The sequence below is a fragment of the Siniperca chuatsi genome, linkage group LG4 (genome assembly GCF_020085105.1).
Source record: "Siniperca chuatsi isolate FFG_IHB_CAS linkage group LG4, ASM2008510v1, whole genome shotgun sequence".
Taxonomy (NCBI): domain Eukaryota; kingdom Metazoa; phylum Chordata; class Actinopteri; order Centrarchiformes; family Sinipercidae; genus Siniperca; species Siniperca chuatsi.
Window position 1 is genome coordinate 16,296,108 of NC_058045.1, and position 18,993 is coordinate 16,315,100.

General features: G+C 41.3%; 1 protein-coding gene across 3 annotated transcripts in view; it reads right to left on the minus strand.

Moving 5' to 3' along the window:
• LOC122874522 (zinc finger protein 469) overlaps positions 1-18,993 on the minus strand; it is a 208,160-nt gene that overhangs the window by 54,867 nt on the left and 134,300 nt on the right. The window contains exons 1-2 of one of the 3 annotated variants that reach the window (XM_044192507.1): positions 15,618-16,438; positions 15,336-15,478 (exon numbers count right to left, since the gene is read on the minus strand). The exons of 1 other annotated variant lie outside the window; for it this stretch is intronic. The gene's annotated coding sequence lies outside the window, so the exon portion shown is untranslated. Of the gene's footprint in view, positions 1-15,335; positions 16,439-18,993 lie in introns of those variants that run through there. One more of the 3 variants, XM_044192506.1, reaches the window with a different exon arrangement.

The following is an 18,993-nucleotide window of genomic DNA, read 5'->3' on the forward strand; positions in this document are numbered from 1 at the left end:
TGCCTCTGAGTATAAATCTGAGCCCAACAATAACAAAGAGACACTTTTGATCCGCTGTATAAAAGGACAGCTACAGAGCTCGACAGACCAGGGGTTCATGTGCTCACCGTGGTCACGGTGACAGATCTGCCGACCACTCCTTGCCCATCTGGGCTGCCAGTGGCGCTCTGCCTGCTCTGTGAGGACAGCGAGTTCAGACCAGTAATTTAGTTCAGATGAGGTAAAGCAATATTTCCAGATTAATACGAGCCATATTCCTTTAGAACTGTCCTTTCTTTCTTCTTCTCCTTCCTGCATTTTTTTTCATCTTACATGTCTAAAAACGTCTGGCTGAGGATGAAAGGAAGAAGTAGAAGAGAGAAAAAGAGAGACATAGAGAAAGGGAAGATGAACAAGTTTTATGCTTTGTGAGGCAGACACAGGATAGTCAGTAGCAGTTTGACATTAGTGTTTCTTTCATTAAGTTTCTTTTGATCATTTCCTAAAACGCCTAATGATCTTATTTCACTGAACAGCTTATTTGATAAGTCAGGGAGAAACGCGTGTTTTGTGCGCTTCACTTTGCTCCTTTCGTGGTTAACGGTCATGTTATGCACAGAGTGGATAGATTTAGATAGGTAGTTTATTTGTCCACAAGGAGGAAATTATTTTCTACAGTCGGTGCATACATTTTAAACAAGCAAACAAGTAAGACATACAGAATTCGAGAAAATTTACAGAATTATTCAAAATTTACACACTCTTTCTCATACATTCATCATTTTTATGTCACCAAGTGACGTCGAATAAGTTAAATAAACCCATCAGTAGCCCTCTCTTGCTACTAGGCAGGCGCTCTTATTCATAAAATACCTGGAACAGATTCAACCAGCTGTGCAGTAGATGTTTAAAGATACTCCATACAACCTCAAGCACTTTCCTTTTTCAACCATTTTCAAGATAACACCCCTGATCAAAAAATGTTTCTGGGTTTCTCAATAACTTACTGTAAGCTGCATCATATCAAATTGGAATGAGATTGCTCCAGCTGTGATTAGTCTGGCTTGGCAACAGTTTCAGTAGTTGGGATTCAGGAAGTCACAGCTGTCTCTGTCCTGCAGCTGCTGACTGAACATGTGACTGGCTGCATAATCAGCACATCCTGATGATACGCATCACTATAAATCTGTACAGCATTCTGAGATAAGCCTTTTTCAGAAGTATTTACTGATACGTGCTCTGATAACGGCAAACCAGATTTAAGTTAGCAGGAAGAAGCTAAAACCACAGATTCATTGGCAACTGGGCAGCTGGCTGGCTTTGTTGTTGGAGCAAAGCCAGATGGACCAATAGTAACCTTGCATGCCGATGCTTTCATCAGCTGGCCATTTTGTTAATGTATTTGGAAAATTGTAGATAAATCAGCTATCTCCTAATAGTTTCTGGAATAATACCTCAGATCCATAGTCCCTGTTCAGTATTCACCATAGTCTTCAATTACATTCCGAAGGACCTTCATTCATTTACTTCATATACAGAGGATAAAGCAAGCAGGCACTTTGGCTGTGGTTCTTGTAGCCTCACACAGTAGCATGCTGATGAAGAACTGATGATGGACGTACAGTAATGACACTCTACAGGGCTGTGATTATTTTATGGTTTCCTTATCCTAAGTAACCGTAGAGTGTCACTGTGTTCCTGCCTCGAAAGCAAGATCTCTGGCTGGATGCCACCCTCTAACCAAATCTGCTGATCATTGCTGGGCGACTAATGAAACAAGACTTTAACTCCTGCTTCTGCTGTTCTGTTTCTGATGTTTTTTCTGGAACATTCTTCCCCATCCATCTGCCACACTGCATGACTGTGATGTCATGACTGGGCTTTCTCATTGGCTGGGTTTTCAGTTGTACCGTTAAAGCACTGAGGGTAAACGGTACAACTGAACAGCGGGTTCGAAAGGGAACGTGAAATTAGTGGTGACTCATCTCTGGCCGCTATGTTATTATATCATTTCTTCACCAGCAATGATTTCAATCGATCTAAAGTTCCATGAAATCAGACCAAAAAAGACCAAAAATATGTGTCTGCATCCGAAAGATGGAAAAGATGTTTTATACCATATATACCATGTTTATTTCATATTCTATACATCTTAGATAATTTTAAATGGGTACTAAAGGTCTAACATGGAGACAAGCTTCACAAATGCAAGATATTTCACAGAATAAAATGCCTCTTTACATTACAACCAAAAACTGATAACCTTCTGCCCCTCAAATTACTACTGGTATTTCCACAACACTGTAATTTGTAATGTGAGGTGACATCATAGTTATTGACAAAGTACAAACTAATGTGGAAAACTACTGGTTTTACTCCATTACATTACACCATTTGACTAGTTTTATAGAGGAGGGGAAGAGAATGTCTTTGAATGTTGAACCCTCAGGGAGCAGCTGAAGTTCAAAGGTCACACTCACAACTACAAGTCACATCAGAGATCTAAGGACTACTATAGCAATGCCTCATCACTATGATTCTGCTAAGAGGAAGAGAAGAGATGTGCAGAGGACTATGTTAAGTCTGCATTTCTTACACTTCTACCAGTAATTTTTGCACTTCTCATTTGAAGTGCAATGAACAACTGTAGAATAAACTACTGCTAATATATTCGTTTTATCTACAAAATACAAACAGTTACCAATAAAGAGATGAAAACTGTTACATCACTTTCCCATGAAAACATCTTAAAAATACCCATTTCACAGTTATTTTACCTGTAACTGAAATATCAGTCCATATCAATATCTATTGACTTATTTTATTCACTTCAATCTCATGTACTGACACAACACACATAAAGTACACTTTTATGGGCTATGATTCATATGTAATATAGAGTATAGTACCTTACAATCAACAGCTGAGGGGCAAAGGCACAAGATGTGACATTAACATGGAAGCTGCCACACACCACCAACTGTAAAAAGTCAAGGCTGGTGGGAAGAATTGACATTGCAAGTCTCCAGCCTATCTGTACAGCACATGAACACCCAACTCATCTACACATTCCCATTCTTCAGCTTGACTTCAACTCTGGTGACCTGTTGGTGTGTGTGTGTGCCCTGTGTATTTTCACTCCCACTGTTCATAGTGTAGTGGAGGGCCAAGGGACCACACCAGAAGAACAGAAGAACGTTGCCTTTATAAACAACTTTTAAATCAACCATTGCCTAGCTGCAGTATTTTTCCTACAGATTTCTAGCCAATAGTTAGGAGCTATAACTCATGGATCTACTGTGTAATTGTTCTACCAAGTCTTACTTAATTCTTTACAAGCTGGCAAGTTGATAATTAGATTTATAACAACCTATCAATATCACAATTCCCCACTGGAGAAATGGTTCCCAATACACTTTCTCACACTTCTCCCAGATCATTACAGTGTCCTGGTCTATCCATTGTGTTTCATCTTAACCGCTTTTGCTACAGTATACGTGCTGACTTGGATCTGTATGGCACATGACCTGCACATTTGTGTTGAGGTAGCTAGCCAGTGCACGTTTAGCCTGGCGGAATGCAGCCTTGCATTGCTGAGCTCGGCTGAGATTTATGTGACTGCTGTGGGGTGTGCATGTGGCTAACAGATGGTGGCATCCTGCTCTTCTTTCCTCCCTCAGCACCTCACTGCTTACTCAATCCCCCCAACCCTTCCCTATCTGTTGTTCTTTTCCTCTGTTGCATCTGCCACGATTCTCTCTGTCACTTCAATGCTTCAAACTTGAATTCAACACTTTCATGGTCAGTTGTAGTTATCAGCAGTTATTGGGGTTGCAATTGCTCACTGGGTTATCAACACCAGAATCATCCCTAATATGCCCACTCTCACCACCCTCCACAATAACCATTCAACACCACTTTAATTGACACAGATCGTGCACAGATCCTCATACAAATGCTCTAGACCTAGACTTTGTGTCATGTGCTTAAAGTGATACGCCATCCAAAATCTTTTATTACATTAACACTCTCCTCCTGTAGGCTTGAAAGGTGGCTGTGGTAGGAATAAAGTATCAAAATGATCAAGGAAACTTCTCAAACCACTCCTGCACATAATCCACTTCTTAGCTATCTATCCAAATGCTCAGTATGTTCCAAGCAGTCATTGCTTCACCAAAATATGGCAGAAAATACTACTATATATACAGTGGTGTGAAAAAGTGTTTGCCCCCTTCCTAATTTCTTTTTTTTTTTTTGCATGTTTGTCACAATTAAATGTTTCAGATCATCAAACAAATGTAAAAATTTGTCAAAAATAACAAAATGCAGTTTTTAAATTAAGGTTGTTATTATTAAGGGAAAACAAAATCCAAACCTACATGGCCCTGTGTGAAAAAGTGATTGCCAAACATAACTTAAATGTGGTTTATCACACCTGAGTTAAATTTCTCAAGCCACACCCAGTCCAGACCTGTTCTCAATCAAGAAATCAAGAAACTTAAATAGGACCTGCCTGACAAAGTGAAGTAGACCAAAAGATCTTCAAAAGCTAGACATCATGCCGAGATCCAAAGAAATTCAGGAACAAATGAGAAAGAAAGTAATTGAGATCTATCAGACTGGAAAAGGTTATAAAGCCTTTTCTAAAGCTTTGGGACTCCAGCGAACCACAGTGAGAACCATTATCCACAAAGGGCGAAAACATGGAACAGTGGTGAACCTTCCCAGGACTGGCCAGCCGACCAAAATTACCCCAAGAGCGCAGTGACGAATCATCCAAGAGGTCACAAAAGACCCCACAACAACATCCAAAGAACTGCAGACCTCACTTGCCGAAAACCACTGCTGAGCAAAAAGAACATAAAGGCTCATCTCATTTTTGCCAGAAAACATCTTGATGATCCCCAAGACTTTTGGGAAAATACTCTGTGGACTGACGAGACAAAAGTTGAACTTTTTGGAAGGTGTGTCCCCCATTACATCTGGCTTAAAAGTAACACCGCATTTCAGAAAAAGAATATCATAACAGTAAAATATGGTGGTGGTAGTGTTATGGTCTGGGGCTGTTTTGCTGCTTCAGGACCTGGAAGACTTGCTGTGATAAATGGAACCATGAATTCTGCTGTCTACCAAAAACTCCTGAAGGAGAATGTCCGGCCATCTGTCCGTGACCTGAAGCTGAAGCGAACTTGGGTTTTGCAGCAGGACAATGATCCAAAACACACCAGCAGGTCCACCTCTGAATGGCTGAAGAAGAACAAAATGAAGACTTTGGAGTGGCCTAATCAAAGTCCTGACCTGAATCCTATTGAGATGCTGTGGCATGACCTTAAAAAGGCAGTTCAGGCTTGAAAAACCCTCCAATGTGTCTGAATTACAACAACTCTGCAAAGATGAGTGGGCCAAAATTCCTCCACAGCCCTGTGAAAGACTCATTGCAAGTTATCGCAAACGCTTGATTGCAGTTGTTGCTGCTAAGGGTGGCCCAACCAGTTATTAGGTTTAGGGGGCAATCACTTTTTAACACAGCCATGTAGGTTTGGATTTTGTTTTCCCTTAATACACCTTGGTCACGCCAATCATATGCTAATCAGGTACTGATGGTACAGTGATGAGGTAGGTGCAGCCAGAAAACAATAGGCCCGATTACTGATTACTGGGCCATCTTGGAAACAATTAGGTCAGTTTCAGGTGAAACTAGCTATTAACAGATACTCAGGTGTCGTGTGTACGATCTTCGAACCCCAAAAAATGCAGAATACCGTGAAGTCTTTGCAATCCAAAACACACTTTATTGGAAATAAAGTTGAATGGTGAACGAGCAGAGTGACTGATGACGACAGGCAAGGTGAAGCTGGCTGGAGAAGCAGGCAGACAGAAATCCAGGAAACAACAGGAGCGGTGATCACCAGCACCGGGTAATCCTTAAGGCAGAGCAAAAAACAGACAGGATCAAAAACACACTTGCAAAAAGGTACTTAACTTTAGAGAGCCTAGACGTAGTTGTCGTACAATGTACGGGGACGATCTGGCGTCGGAGTAGTGGAAAAGCCTGGTATATAAGCTGTGAAGACTGATGAGTAGATAGGAGACAGGTGTGCTGGTGATCAGCCGCAGGTGGGAGGTTCCTAGAGCCAGGCAGGTAACATACACACACACACACACACACACACACACACACACATATCCAAAGACAAGTAGGGGACCCACAAGACACACCAGGAAGGGGAACACAACAGAGAACACAGGGCTGGAGAGGAAAAGGTGGCAGACTACCACATCAGGTAGATTCCTAGGCTTATGTAACACAGAGTAGCTTAAATTTCTAGTTCCCGTCCCATTTTTTCACAGTTGAGAATGACTTCCGGATGGGAGCCGAAACGTCTTGATTCTGAAAACAGTGTCCAGATGACTACGACTGAAACCTTTTCTACGATTTTCCCTTAATAATAACAACCTTCATTTAAAAATGGCATTTTGTGTTTACTTGTGTTATCTTTGACTAATATTTAAATTTGTTTGATGATCTGAAACATTTAAGTGTGACAAACATGCAAAAAAATAAGAAATCAGGAAGGGGGCAAACACTTTTTCACACCACTGTGTATATATATATATATATATATATATATATATATATATATATATATATATATATATATATATATATATATATATATATATATATATATATATATATATATATATATATATATATATATATATAGTCAGCTACTGCTGACCATGCACTTTATGAGATAAATTGATACCAAGCAGTGCGCAGAACAACACTCAGCCTGTGATGACACTCTCAATCTGTTTTGCTCTTTTATCAAAACTGCAGGATGGTCCTGAAGAATAAAAGTGAGCCTGCTGACTCTGATTTAGCTTTCACATCAGATGCCAAAGCCCAAAAATCTGGAGGAGACATGAAACTGCTCCAACACTGTACAGGTGTGACTTTAGAGCTGAAAACTACTTTAAAAAAGTGTGTTTTTACAAAACAGCAAGCTATCAAACTATCCATAGGGTCAATAGTTAATAGAGTCCTTATAGTTAAGAATTAAAACTGTCTAACAAAATCTGTGGCCACTAAGTTAGCTCTGAGCCATACATAATTTTCTGCCAATCAAAGAAGCCATTCAGTGTAAAGACATCACATTATATACCAAAATGGGCATGTGGCACACAGAGCCATTTACACAGCCATAAAATGCTGAACTATGGGAGCTCACTGGAGAACATTCACATACCAAAAATGCAGCCAGTGCTGAGTGTTCCCTCCCACACACCTTTAGCTGGCATGAGTCTCACACCCAGTTTATGGGCAGACACAGATAAATACACAGATGCAATCAGACAAACACACATCCATTACCTGCAGATGCAAGTGTTCCACTTTGTTAATCTAACCCCACTCTCAGAGTCTGAGAATGTACAGCTGTGCGGTTAAGTGACACACTTGGTCCCCTGCCAGGGGGAGTCACCTCAAGGTGTTCTGAGTCATGTGTGTGTGTGACGTTTGAGTTCATCTTGTCCGTGAGACCAGAGAGCTGCGACCACAAGGAGTTAAGGACTTTTGCTATTGTGACAAACACATGCATACACACACAGACGCAGCCATGCAACCACACACCCACACATTTACGCATGCACTCATACACACGAAAGAAAACTTAAGTCTTATTAGTCACTAAAGATGATAACTTGCATGCCACTGCAGACTCTTTTTAGGTCTCTCTCTCTCTGTTATTCATTCTTAATGAATGAACACAAGAGGAGAACAAAGTGACACTGAATTATCCTTATACCCTTAAGTCAATTCAGGGAAAAAAATAAAAAAGGCTAGGATGATGGCCAGAAGGTCAACGTTATTTTTTCCCTCACATCCATTATGCTGTATCTCTGCTTTGTAAGCACACTCCCAATGTGACTTCACTGCTGGAAAGACTCTTCCCCCCAACCTGACACACAAAGAAGCATTTGCCCATTTTCTGTCTAACTGAAAGTAGGGACAAGGAAGGTAGAGAGCGTGGCCAAAGCAGAACTTTATTTGGTCTTCATTTCAGTGAAATTACTTATTGAAGAGACAAAATAGAAGCAGATAAAACTCTCAGCAAACTCTAGCTACCTATAACACTGAGATTACATTACATTCATTTTGACATTTGCTTTTGTCAAAAGTGACTCACATTTTCCCCCACATAGATACACCGGCGGGAATTTGGGGTTCAATGACTTGCTCAAGGACACATGTGGACAAGAGGAGTTTGGGCTCAGATGGACAACCTGCTCCACCCTGCGAAATTTCAGTGGCCAAAGTGACAACGTGTCCTGCCACAAATATAAAACATGTTTGATAAGGACAAGACTTCATCCAGTAGTGGTAGAGTGATTGGTAACAGTGAGGAGCTGACGTGTATTCTGAACACTCATCTGGAACACAGTGAGAACCAGTCCTGTTTCATATTGGATACCAAATGTAGGGCTAAGATTGTATACCTGTGCCTGTGCATGTGTACAGTTTGTGATAATGTGTCTGCACTGTGTTGGTGTGCTTTAGTGGTGTGTGTTAACTCTGGCATTATCCACTCTTGGCATCATTCCTTACCCTCCCTGCTGGGAGGCTTTATGATCTCAATCGGATTGCATCTAAATCAAGTAATTGAGAGTCCAGCTTGTACCCAACTGTTCTTCACCCTGAACTGGGTGGGGATTGTATATGTTAACCATCAAAAATAATAAACAAGAAACTAATGGATTGGCTAAAGCTCTGGGCAGGAATTTTGGTTCATTAAGTAAGTTATGTGCCTTTAACACTAGAACCGCCAACATTCCAATACCCCCTGGAACCGCCGGTTATTTTTAGCAATCGCAAAGATGTCATTTCTTGAAACAGTTAAGTTGTTCATTTTCATCTATTTTTTAAATAATAACTAAGACTTTTTTTAAATAATAACTATTTAAAATTCTGTTTATGTGGTTTATAAATTTTACAATTGCTTTATTTCATTACAGATTGAAAAGGTCTACTAGGCCTATATTTTAAAATTCATGAATAAACTGTAGGCTACAACAAACAAACTAAATAATTATCACATTTAAATAATTAAATTATTGTAGAACATAAAGTAAAAGTCTTTTAGTTACACTACTGGGAATAAACAACTGGAGCGCTCATCCCATCTGCTTTGCTCCTGCCCCTGTCTCCAGCCCTTCGTCTCGTCAGCCCTGCTCCTCAGCCCTGGACCACCGCCTGGCTCAACTACTCCCTGGATTCTGCTCTGGACCTGCTCTGCTCAGCTTCCCACACTCTAGACTCTCTGCTCGGCTCAGCTACAGCATCAAGCCTTCCACTCTGCCCCTGCTCAGTATCTCATCCCTTCAAACCTACAATAAATATTCATCTTTTATCTACCTCCAGTCTCCTTGCTTCTCTGTGTCTTGCACTTGGGTTCACTAGTCTAGTTGTAACAAAGTTGAAAACAAATTTTGGAAATTAATGTGTTGTTTTAAGCTGTGTTTCCACCGCAGGAACTTTCTCCAGGGAGTAGGAACGTTTCCACCACAGGGACCAGGGTCTAAATGAAGTTCCAGGAACATTATTTTACCCCCCAAAAGGTCCCTGCTCGGAGGGTAGTACTTTTCAGAAGTACCAGAACTTTTGGGGTGGGGCTTGCAGCGCTGAAAATTTCTGATTAGTCGAGCTCCAACCGGTGGAGCAGCAAGTGGTTTGACCATCTGGATTGATGCATTGCTGGGTCACAGGCCAGACTTCTCTGGCTCAGCTACTGCGCTGTAGGAAGCCATGGTGGAAGACACGGAAACGGATGACCAGTCGGTTGAAGGTAAATCACATACGGTCCACATGGTGCTTGTTAAATGCTATAACGCTAACTGTTATCATACTATTGCTACCCTAGCAAAAAGCTAACATTAGCTACATGCTAACGCCAGCCGCTAATGGTGTAGAATCATGGTGTTCCTTAAGACAAGGGTTGGCTAAATCGCTCGCACAACATGATATCTTGTTAATGTCGTCACAGTGAGACACAACAACATCAATGTTTTTCAGATGAAACGGACGGGTACATTGAACTGCAGGCTGCAGAGACTAGTGTGTTTACTCCTGTGACCAGCAGCCCTTGTCCCATGCCTGAAGCAGACAAATGCTGTATTTTGCACATTTATTAGCCTATAAATAAATAGTTGTGGAAACAAATGTGTGTATAGTGGCTGTTCTAAAAAGACATGTAACGCTTATGCTTGTTTACAATATTCTAATATTTACAACGCTCTGAGGAAGTAGTGGCTCTCATTTTCACCATTATACACCGGTAAGCTCAGTATTTAAAACAGGTGAGAGTGCATAGCTTAAAATAAGCAAAGGTCCTTATGCTGAATTGCAGGTGATGTGTTTAATAAGTGAAAACAATCGAGTTATGCAGCTGTGTGATGGGTGTAAACTAATGGGTGTAATTTGCCTAATCTTCGTGGGTCTTTAGACTGCGGTGGAAATGTAGACAACAGTGGGCCGATGGAACTTTTTAGTTCCTGGGGATAAAAGTTCCGGGTACTTTGGGTGGAAACGTGGCTTTAGTTACACTACTGGGAATAAAGAAACAGAGCTATCTCTCTCTCTCTTTCTCTCTCTCACACACATGCACGCTTTTTGGGCATTCATCCTTCTTCTGCTACAGTTGACGTTTCCAAATCCAAATCTATCTAAACTAGCTAGCTCTAACTCGTGATATGGCAGCCTGCTTATCAAAAGAAGTCTCAACCGTGCTAGGCAACCGGGGTGGCGCGAATGTTGAGTGGTTTCTGTGAGGGGTAAAAATGACCCTTTGGCGGTTCTAGTGTTAAACAGAGCTAAAAGTCACGGCAGTTGTCAGGAGATTATTATCTTCACAACCCTGCCCCTGGTTCTCTGTCATGGTCTCAGAGAAAGTGCTGAGATAGGTTCCATGGTTACGGACCACAGCTGACAGTTTGGTGCCTCAGGGTTAAAAGCTGAGGTGCCTGCATACTCTAAAATGTTTTCATAACATACAACATTTATTATATTTATATACACAGTATAAATTACTTACACATTATATTGCTGTATCGATTTGCTAAAAATGTTTAAAAATCAATGGCTCTGAAACTATGTCATCATTAAAAATATGAGCATATGAAGAGATAAACATTAAATTATTATTTAAGCTTTGAACTCACACAGACATGGGCAGAACACATAAAATCAACCCTGATATTAGAGAGGCATTTTCCTTTTCAGAGGATGAACTTTTTTCACTCGTAACTCATCTATTACTCAACAGTTTTAAATAATTCCTAGCCAGAACATAAAAGGACAGAATGAAACTGTGTATCCCTTCTAGAGTATTACTAGGTGATCTATACTCTAAACCAAAGCAATGAAACATTAAACAACTCCAAACAAAGATTAATGGGGAAGATTTATGCCTCAGGTCAGGTAGAACAATCACCATTCCTTGTACACATTAATAAACTGTAGCCCATCCACCACGATATGCTAACTGATAAAAGCTGAGGTTGGCATTAACAGCAAATAAAAAATAGGGTATTAACTGTTGATAGAAATTGCTTATAGAATGGATTTCGGCAGCCAGAACCTGAGCAAGTTAATGGGTTCAGTTCTTTTGAGCAGAGGAAACACTTATCTGGGAGGAAATGCTTAGCTGAGGTCTATGTGTGACTTTTGTTCAGCACTCAGCAGACACCTATGTCTGTGGACTCCGATGCCATTTGTTTTTTATTTCCTACAATTTACTAGATTAGCACTTTATTTGGTCTACCAGAGCCCATTGCTCTGATGTTCGTCAGTGAGGAAAACAGGAACAAATATCCAATGGCTGAGTATCTTCCAACATCTCAGCCAGAGCATACATCACCACAGTGAACACACAATCTGCCACCCAGTGCCCCGTGCTTTAGACCCAACGACCTAAATTGCCTACAGCTGTTTATCCTACAAAACACTTGGTCCATCACACACTCTGGCTGTTATTGTTATACACATAGGGTGTTAAGTCAGTGCTATTAGCAGTAAAAAATATATTCGTGTAATATTTCCCTGCTTTTGGCTGCTAATAATTGACAGTCATTTATTACTGTGTATTAAATTATTTACATCGTAGGGGTCAGTGGCCAGTGCCTACCTGCATAATGGCACCTGGCATGCTTCAGATATTACAATAATTGGTAGTGAGAAACTAATCAGCAAATACTTGAAAGCCTCACATTTGATTATTTCTTTCTTGGTTCATTCCTATGCCATGGAGCAGATATTTCCACTTTGTCATATTTGAGTAAACTCATGGACATGGCCTGATTACTGCACTAATCCTACAAGAATCTTTAAGAAACACACTCAGTGTGTCATTTGAAATATTTTGAGGGTCAGTGCATTTTTAGCTGAGGTTTTAGTCAATGATTGACAATTTTAATACCCGAAGGCATATTGAGGTATGCCATTGTTGCATGCATTGATAAATGCAGGTGAGCAAGTGAGGGCTTGTGTGTGTTGGCTTTTCCTATATGTGAGAATGCACTGTGTATCTTGCTCTGTGCATACATCTCTACATGCACATACAAATGCAAGAGGCAGGTATGTGATATACTTGGAACATATTTTCTGAAATTGACTTGGTTTTCACATTAAAAAAGGTTGTCATAGTGTCTGCTAGAATATAGAAGGGAACAATGAGTTCATAACATGCTGTGATGAGTCATTTGGTTGAACTTTGATTTTCAGTGAAATTCAGAGAGACGCAAAAACTGAGAGGACGGTGGTACCAAGCAGGGTGAAAGGAGACCTCAGAGGGGAAAAAGGAGCAAAAATAGGAAAGAAGAGTGTTTCAGAAAAGCAGCCAGCTTCAGAGGTTGTAACTGACTAATGAAAACCATACCATTGCCAGACCACACCCACAGAGGCCTAAGGCAGGGAGGAGGGAGTTTGGGATAGAGGGACAGGAGAAGGACGGGGAGAGGTAACGTGAGGTAAAAAGTCTGCAGCGCTGATATGATTTTCATTCCAGCAGCATTTACTGGGCCATTGAAGAGTTCTATGTGCCAGGCCAACACTGCTGGCTTACAGCTGGACAGGGACTCTCTCTCACTTCTTTGCTGTCTTCCTCTTCTGTCACACCCTTCTCTTTCCATCTTTCCCACTCCTTTCAATAATGGCCTGAGGTTTTATTCCCTCAATGACACCTTTGGCTTTCTCTTTCTCTCAGCCAACATTTCCAGTGCACTAATTTTATGTCAAACATCCCTTGTCCATTCTGTTGTTCTCAGTGGAATCTGCGTCTAGCACCTTCAGCTCGCAATGCTGTACACCTGGATTCCTGACCTCATCGCCGCCTCCAATCTCATAAATCAATCAGTTCACCTATAAAAGTTTCAAGGGAATACCTGGATAGTCCCTTGATCATGGGCACATGATTCTGACTGCAGACTGATGGACACATCTGGCAATTTTGTTCTGTGATGTTGTAATTGTGCTGCCACTGTCATTCTTATCAAGTCAGTCTGAATGATGCTGGCCTTGCACAGGGTATAAAAGCTTATGATAGGCTTGTTGTATGGATGCTTGAGAGTAGCCTGGCACTCCAAAAATAAAAACAGACATCAGAACTTGTATTGTGACGTCCTCTGCATGCATGTACACACAGAATTTTTTATTGATGTCCTCGGGATTGCAAGCGATAAAACAACAAGGTTTATAGCCTTGCTGGTGCTCAATCTGTCACACACACACACACACACACACACACACACACACACACACCTACACTTCCCATTTCTCTTGAGAACTGAACATAGTAATTCAAGCTAATAATTTTGAACACTGACAGAAAGTATGTAATGCACACACATCACAAGAAAAAGATATCAGTATTGGCAGCTGTTTGATTTGTGTTGTTCATCACTAACAAGAGATTCAAGATCGGAAAACAAAGACTCCTCTGGCCAAGTCCCAATCACATTCTGTAATATTGTTGTCTCCTCAACTCAGACATGCTAATGGCACACCTGGCAATATATGACATTACACTCACAGGGGGAATGCCACACCTGGCAGCTCTGAGGATGATTTTCCACCTTTTAAATGTGTGTGGTAGTTAGGCTGGCACAAGTAGGCAAACTGGCGTGACTGAGCAGGTTCCACTCACAGAGCAGAGAGGATAAAGTGGGTGTGGGGAGGGGAAGTGGAGTGCCTGGTGGGAGGTGAGGGAACAGAGGTTGGGTGGGGGCACTCAGGTTGGGAGCTGGGTGTATTCACTGCAGAAGCAGTGCTGAGAAGGAATCTCAAACATTCCACAGTGACCTCCCTATCTGCTCTACCTGAGTCCCACCCTTTGGTCCCTCAGCCACACCCTGGAAGCTCTTAGCTCTGAGCTGTCACTGGTGTGGTGGAAGCAAAGATAACCACGACGCACAGAAAAATCAATCTGGATCAATCTTTCTCTGAATGAGAAACAAAGAAGAGAAAAAAAATCTTCTGATGTGTGAACGTGTTGTAAGAGCATGTACAACCAAAGTCTAAATAGTTTTATAGCATGCAGGTATGGGAAGGACAATACCACCACTGCAGCTACTTCTTGGCATTTGAAAGTATATTTTAATGTATGCATGCTTGCAGATTCTACAGAGACACTCTTACATCAGTTTACTACATCTGTTTTCTGCTTCTCATCAGTGTCATAACATTTAATGTCTGCTGCAAATACAAATCTTTTATCAAAGGAATCCAGCAATTTTAAATGTGACAGCAAAATGTGCAGGCAGCCCATATTGTGGCCAGATGAGTTTTTGATTCTCTGTGATCTGTCTGTCCTTCACTAGGTGTCCACTGCTGACACAGCTGAACAAGTTGTTGTTGATCATAGATCTCTCAGGTACCGACATCAAAGCTAAATCAAAGAGAAACAAACACACGTGCAGATACATACATTGTGACTTTCACACCGTGTCTTTTGCTCCGCTGCACAGGGTGATTCATACACACACCAAACTGTGATCTTGGAAAGGCAAACCTGTCACACATGCTTCAGTCTGATCACTGACATGAGGATGGTTTACATACTGAAATATGAATAGCAGCCTTCATTGAGGTGGATTCAACGAAAACTCTCTGCTCAAACAGATCCACTGCATGCAGCCACTTGCTCAATGCTCTAATTCAACCATAATCATGGTTGCACTCTCACCTACAGACATGTTTACATAAAGAAACACAAATATACATGCACACAAATGCACAAATACACACACTTATTCACAGGGAAAAGCTCTCAAACTGGTAAGATATTCTCCCTTCACCTCACCTTTGTGGGCTGCACAGTGTCTCCAAACTCCAGTGTGTGAGGTGTGTCAGTCTCTCCTCTCCTTTATCTCTGTCTCCCTTTCGCTCACTCACTTCTCAACCTGTAGTCATCGCGTGGCTCCAGTTACGCTCTACTGCAGTGAACTAAGGCAGAGGGAAAACGGAGGAGGGAGGGATAGAGGGACAACTGAGTCCTGCCCAGACTGATGAGAGCGGCTTCCAAAAACGCCCTCAGGAGAGAAAAGATTAGAACACTTCGCTCCTAAAATTTTTACTTTCTCACCACTGCGCTGTTTCCACTGATTTCTTTTTACCAGACTCTTTTCTCTTCCGTTCTTTTTTCCCAGCAGCTTTTAAAGTTTTCCTAAAACCACTTTTGCTTTCTTGAGGTACTGCCAATCAGTAAACCAACCACTCTCTCTTTTTAAATTCTTGCTTTCTTTCTCTTTCTACTTCTTCCACTCACAAAAAATATTCTTCTGTAGTTCCCTCTCTCCCTGCTGCAGTCTGTTAATGTTTATCTAAATTTGTCTTTTTTTCTCTCTCTCCCTCTCTCTCTCTCTCACACACACACATGCACTCACTATGCTTACAGTATGTGCCTTTCTATGCGTATAGCTCTACCTCACTCTCATGCTCTGGTGTGCAGCTGTATGATGAGGGAGACACACCTGCTATTATTAAAGTGTGTGTGTGTGTGTGTGTGTGTGTGTGTGTGTGTGTGTGTGTGTGTGTGTGTGTGTATGTGTGTGTGTGTGGCTGTGTTTATGCTCACTGTAGACAAAAAGGAATCCTTTTGGAGTTTGCAGTCCATACTGTTTCAACTGTAGTTTGGTTTCAGGAACTGTTAAACTGAGACTATAAATCTATGGTCTACTGAAGGTATTTAATAGCTGATTCTGAGAAATGCGCAGGTCAGCTCATGGATGCCTGACCGCTGCATGTGACATTGTGTAATATGGCCTTCCCACCTGCAGTACACTCACACACACACACACACACACACACACACACACACACCTTTCACTTTAAGGTTTTAATAGCGTTGACACTGTCTTTCCAGAATGTGAGGAATGCACTATGCTTATTGGGCAGTCAGTGTGTCCGTTAAAAGGCAAACTTACTGGAAGTCTCCTCAGGGGTCATAACCTCAATGAAGGAAAGGAAGAGAGTGCAAAGAAAAGAAGAGAAATGTGGCTAAATTTTGAATTGATTGTTCAAGGCAAGCAGTGAGACTTACAAGAGGCCAGCAAAAGCCTGTCCTTAATTCATGAGAATATATCCTCATCGTCTTCATTACTGCATGAACTCTTAATTTACATTTGTAGAGACAAAAGTGACAGTGTCACGAGGAGGAGAGTATATCTACTCCAGCTTTTCGGCTGTCTTGTAAGCTGATCAAGAGATAAACCAGAGCAGTGCTGACACCCTAACCATGACCTTGACATACAACAGCTTTCACAACACATCCCAGCCCTGTGGGAGTTGAAAGATTTGTACTGAATTACAGTAGAGTCATCATGATGATCATCAGTTTGGCCCCAACTTTACACCCCACATGGGATATCACAACAATGGTAATCAGCCACATCCTTAACATGCCTAACTTTGTTCACACATACTCCCCCCCGACTCCACTGATAACCAATTTACTTTGATCCCTTGCTTTATTTCGAACTCTCTGCCCATCTCTCCCCTACTCCCTGGAAGATTAGTCCTACTTGAATCAAAGTGATGGAGATTATGACACAGTAACATGTGTGTATATGTGTAGCATGTGAGTCAGTGCTCAAGTTATGAGAGAAATCCTGTTTACAAGCACGGGGGCCTTGAATTATGAGTCATGGTGTAGTCTTTGAGAATCTGGTACAGCTTCCTCTCTCTGCTGGATGGTCATCCCTCAATAGCTTCCCCATTTCCCGCTTATCTAGTTTCTGTTTCTCTCTCCCTCATTCAGCAGAATTTCAAAAGGATGCGACTCTGTCATGGATCCCAATGTGCTAAGACCTAACAACTGTTCACATATTTAGGCCAGTATCCCAAATGTCTGCATGTATGTGGCTGTGTCTGTCAGTCTTCATAGTTTTGTGTGATTGTCTATGTTTGCTTGCCTGCCAGCATATGCACATGTAAATACGTTATGCATAAGAATGTGTATATGTATGGTGCAACTCAATACCAGAACGTACTTGGCTTTCGCGGGATGCTCACACAGCGTTGGTGGTGAAAGTTCACATGCAGACAACAAGATATCCATCCGACAATGGTCCGATCCAATGATAGTCTTTCATACTTGATGACCGATTCTGCCTCTGGGACGTCTCACACGGTCCCAACAGAAAAACTAGCATATCCAATTTTTTTGCCTTTTCTTGCCTAGTTTGAACTTCTATGACATCTATGATGTGTTTGGTTACGCTTCGAATGCCCTGGTTATTGACATTCCTGGAAGTTTGTCTCTGGCCCCTCCTGTCCAATCACCCTTTCACATCATGTGGTTTGTAATAAATACAAAGTGTCCGCAGCCACGCTAGCTCTTGTCATTTATGAAGTGTTAAGAGCTGTGTGTGGCAGTATTACATTTATTTAGATGTGGAGGGTGTAAGCAGATGGGTCATTGTGTTAAGTCACTTGAGACTTTATGATATCATATGTAGTGTTGGGAAGATGTAAATGTCAAGAAAATGTAGACATGAAGTATTTATCATATGTATGGTACTGGTTGTCATTTCTGTAGAGTTTAAACATCATCAGTGTTTTCATCAATGTTTACCACTATTACCACCTTAGTTTAGTGTTTTAGCAAGCTAATATCTTTCCCCTTAATGTTAGCATCAAATCGCATGGTAATCCATCCAATAGTTGTAGACATTTTACTCTGAACAACAAATGTCAACCTCATGGTGGCGCTACAGGAAAAGTCAGGGAATCACTAGAAAGTCATTAGGATACATCTTCTGAGAATCATGAATGTCTGTAAAAAATTTAATGGCAATCCATCTCATAGTTTGTGAGATATTTCAGTCTGGACCAAAGTTGTGGACCAACTGACAGACTGACATTGCCATACCTTGAGCCACGCCACTAGAGTGGCTAAAAACTGCAAGCAAACCTACTGGGTTGATCAGTATTCAACTTGTAGTCTGATGATTAATAAACAATCTCCTTAAATAAGCAGTGGGGGCTCAATCATGACCCCTAACCTGGGATGTCAGATGATCTCTAAACGCATCATTATTTTTACTCTATTGGATGTAACCCGAATAGACTTGAAGTGAGGAGAAATATTGTTGGAATGAGTACATTGACACACACACACACATACACACAAAGACCTACACTTCCCATTTTTCTTGAGAACTGAACATAGTAATCTAAGCTAATAATTCTGAACACTGACAGAAAGTATGTAATATACACACACGTCACAAGAAAAAGATATCAGTATTGGCAGCTGTTTGATTTAACTCAAAGATTAAGATCGGAAAACAAAGACTCCACTGGCCAAGTCCCAATCACATTCACACACACACACACACACACACACACACACACACACACACACACACACACACACACGCTGACACTCACTGGAAACTCTGCATCCCAATTCCAGTTAAGAGTAGGAATTACAGGCATCTACAGGGGGCATGACAAGG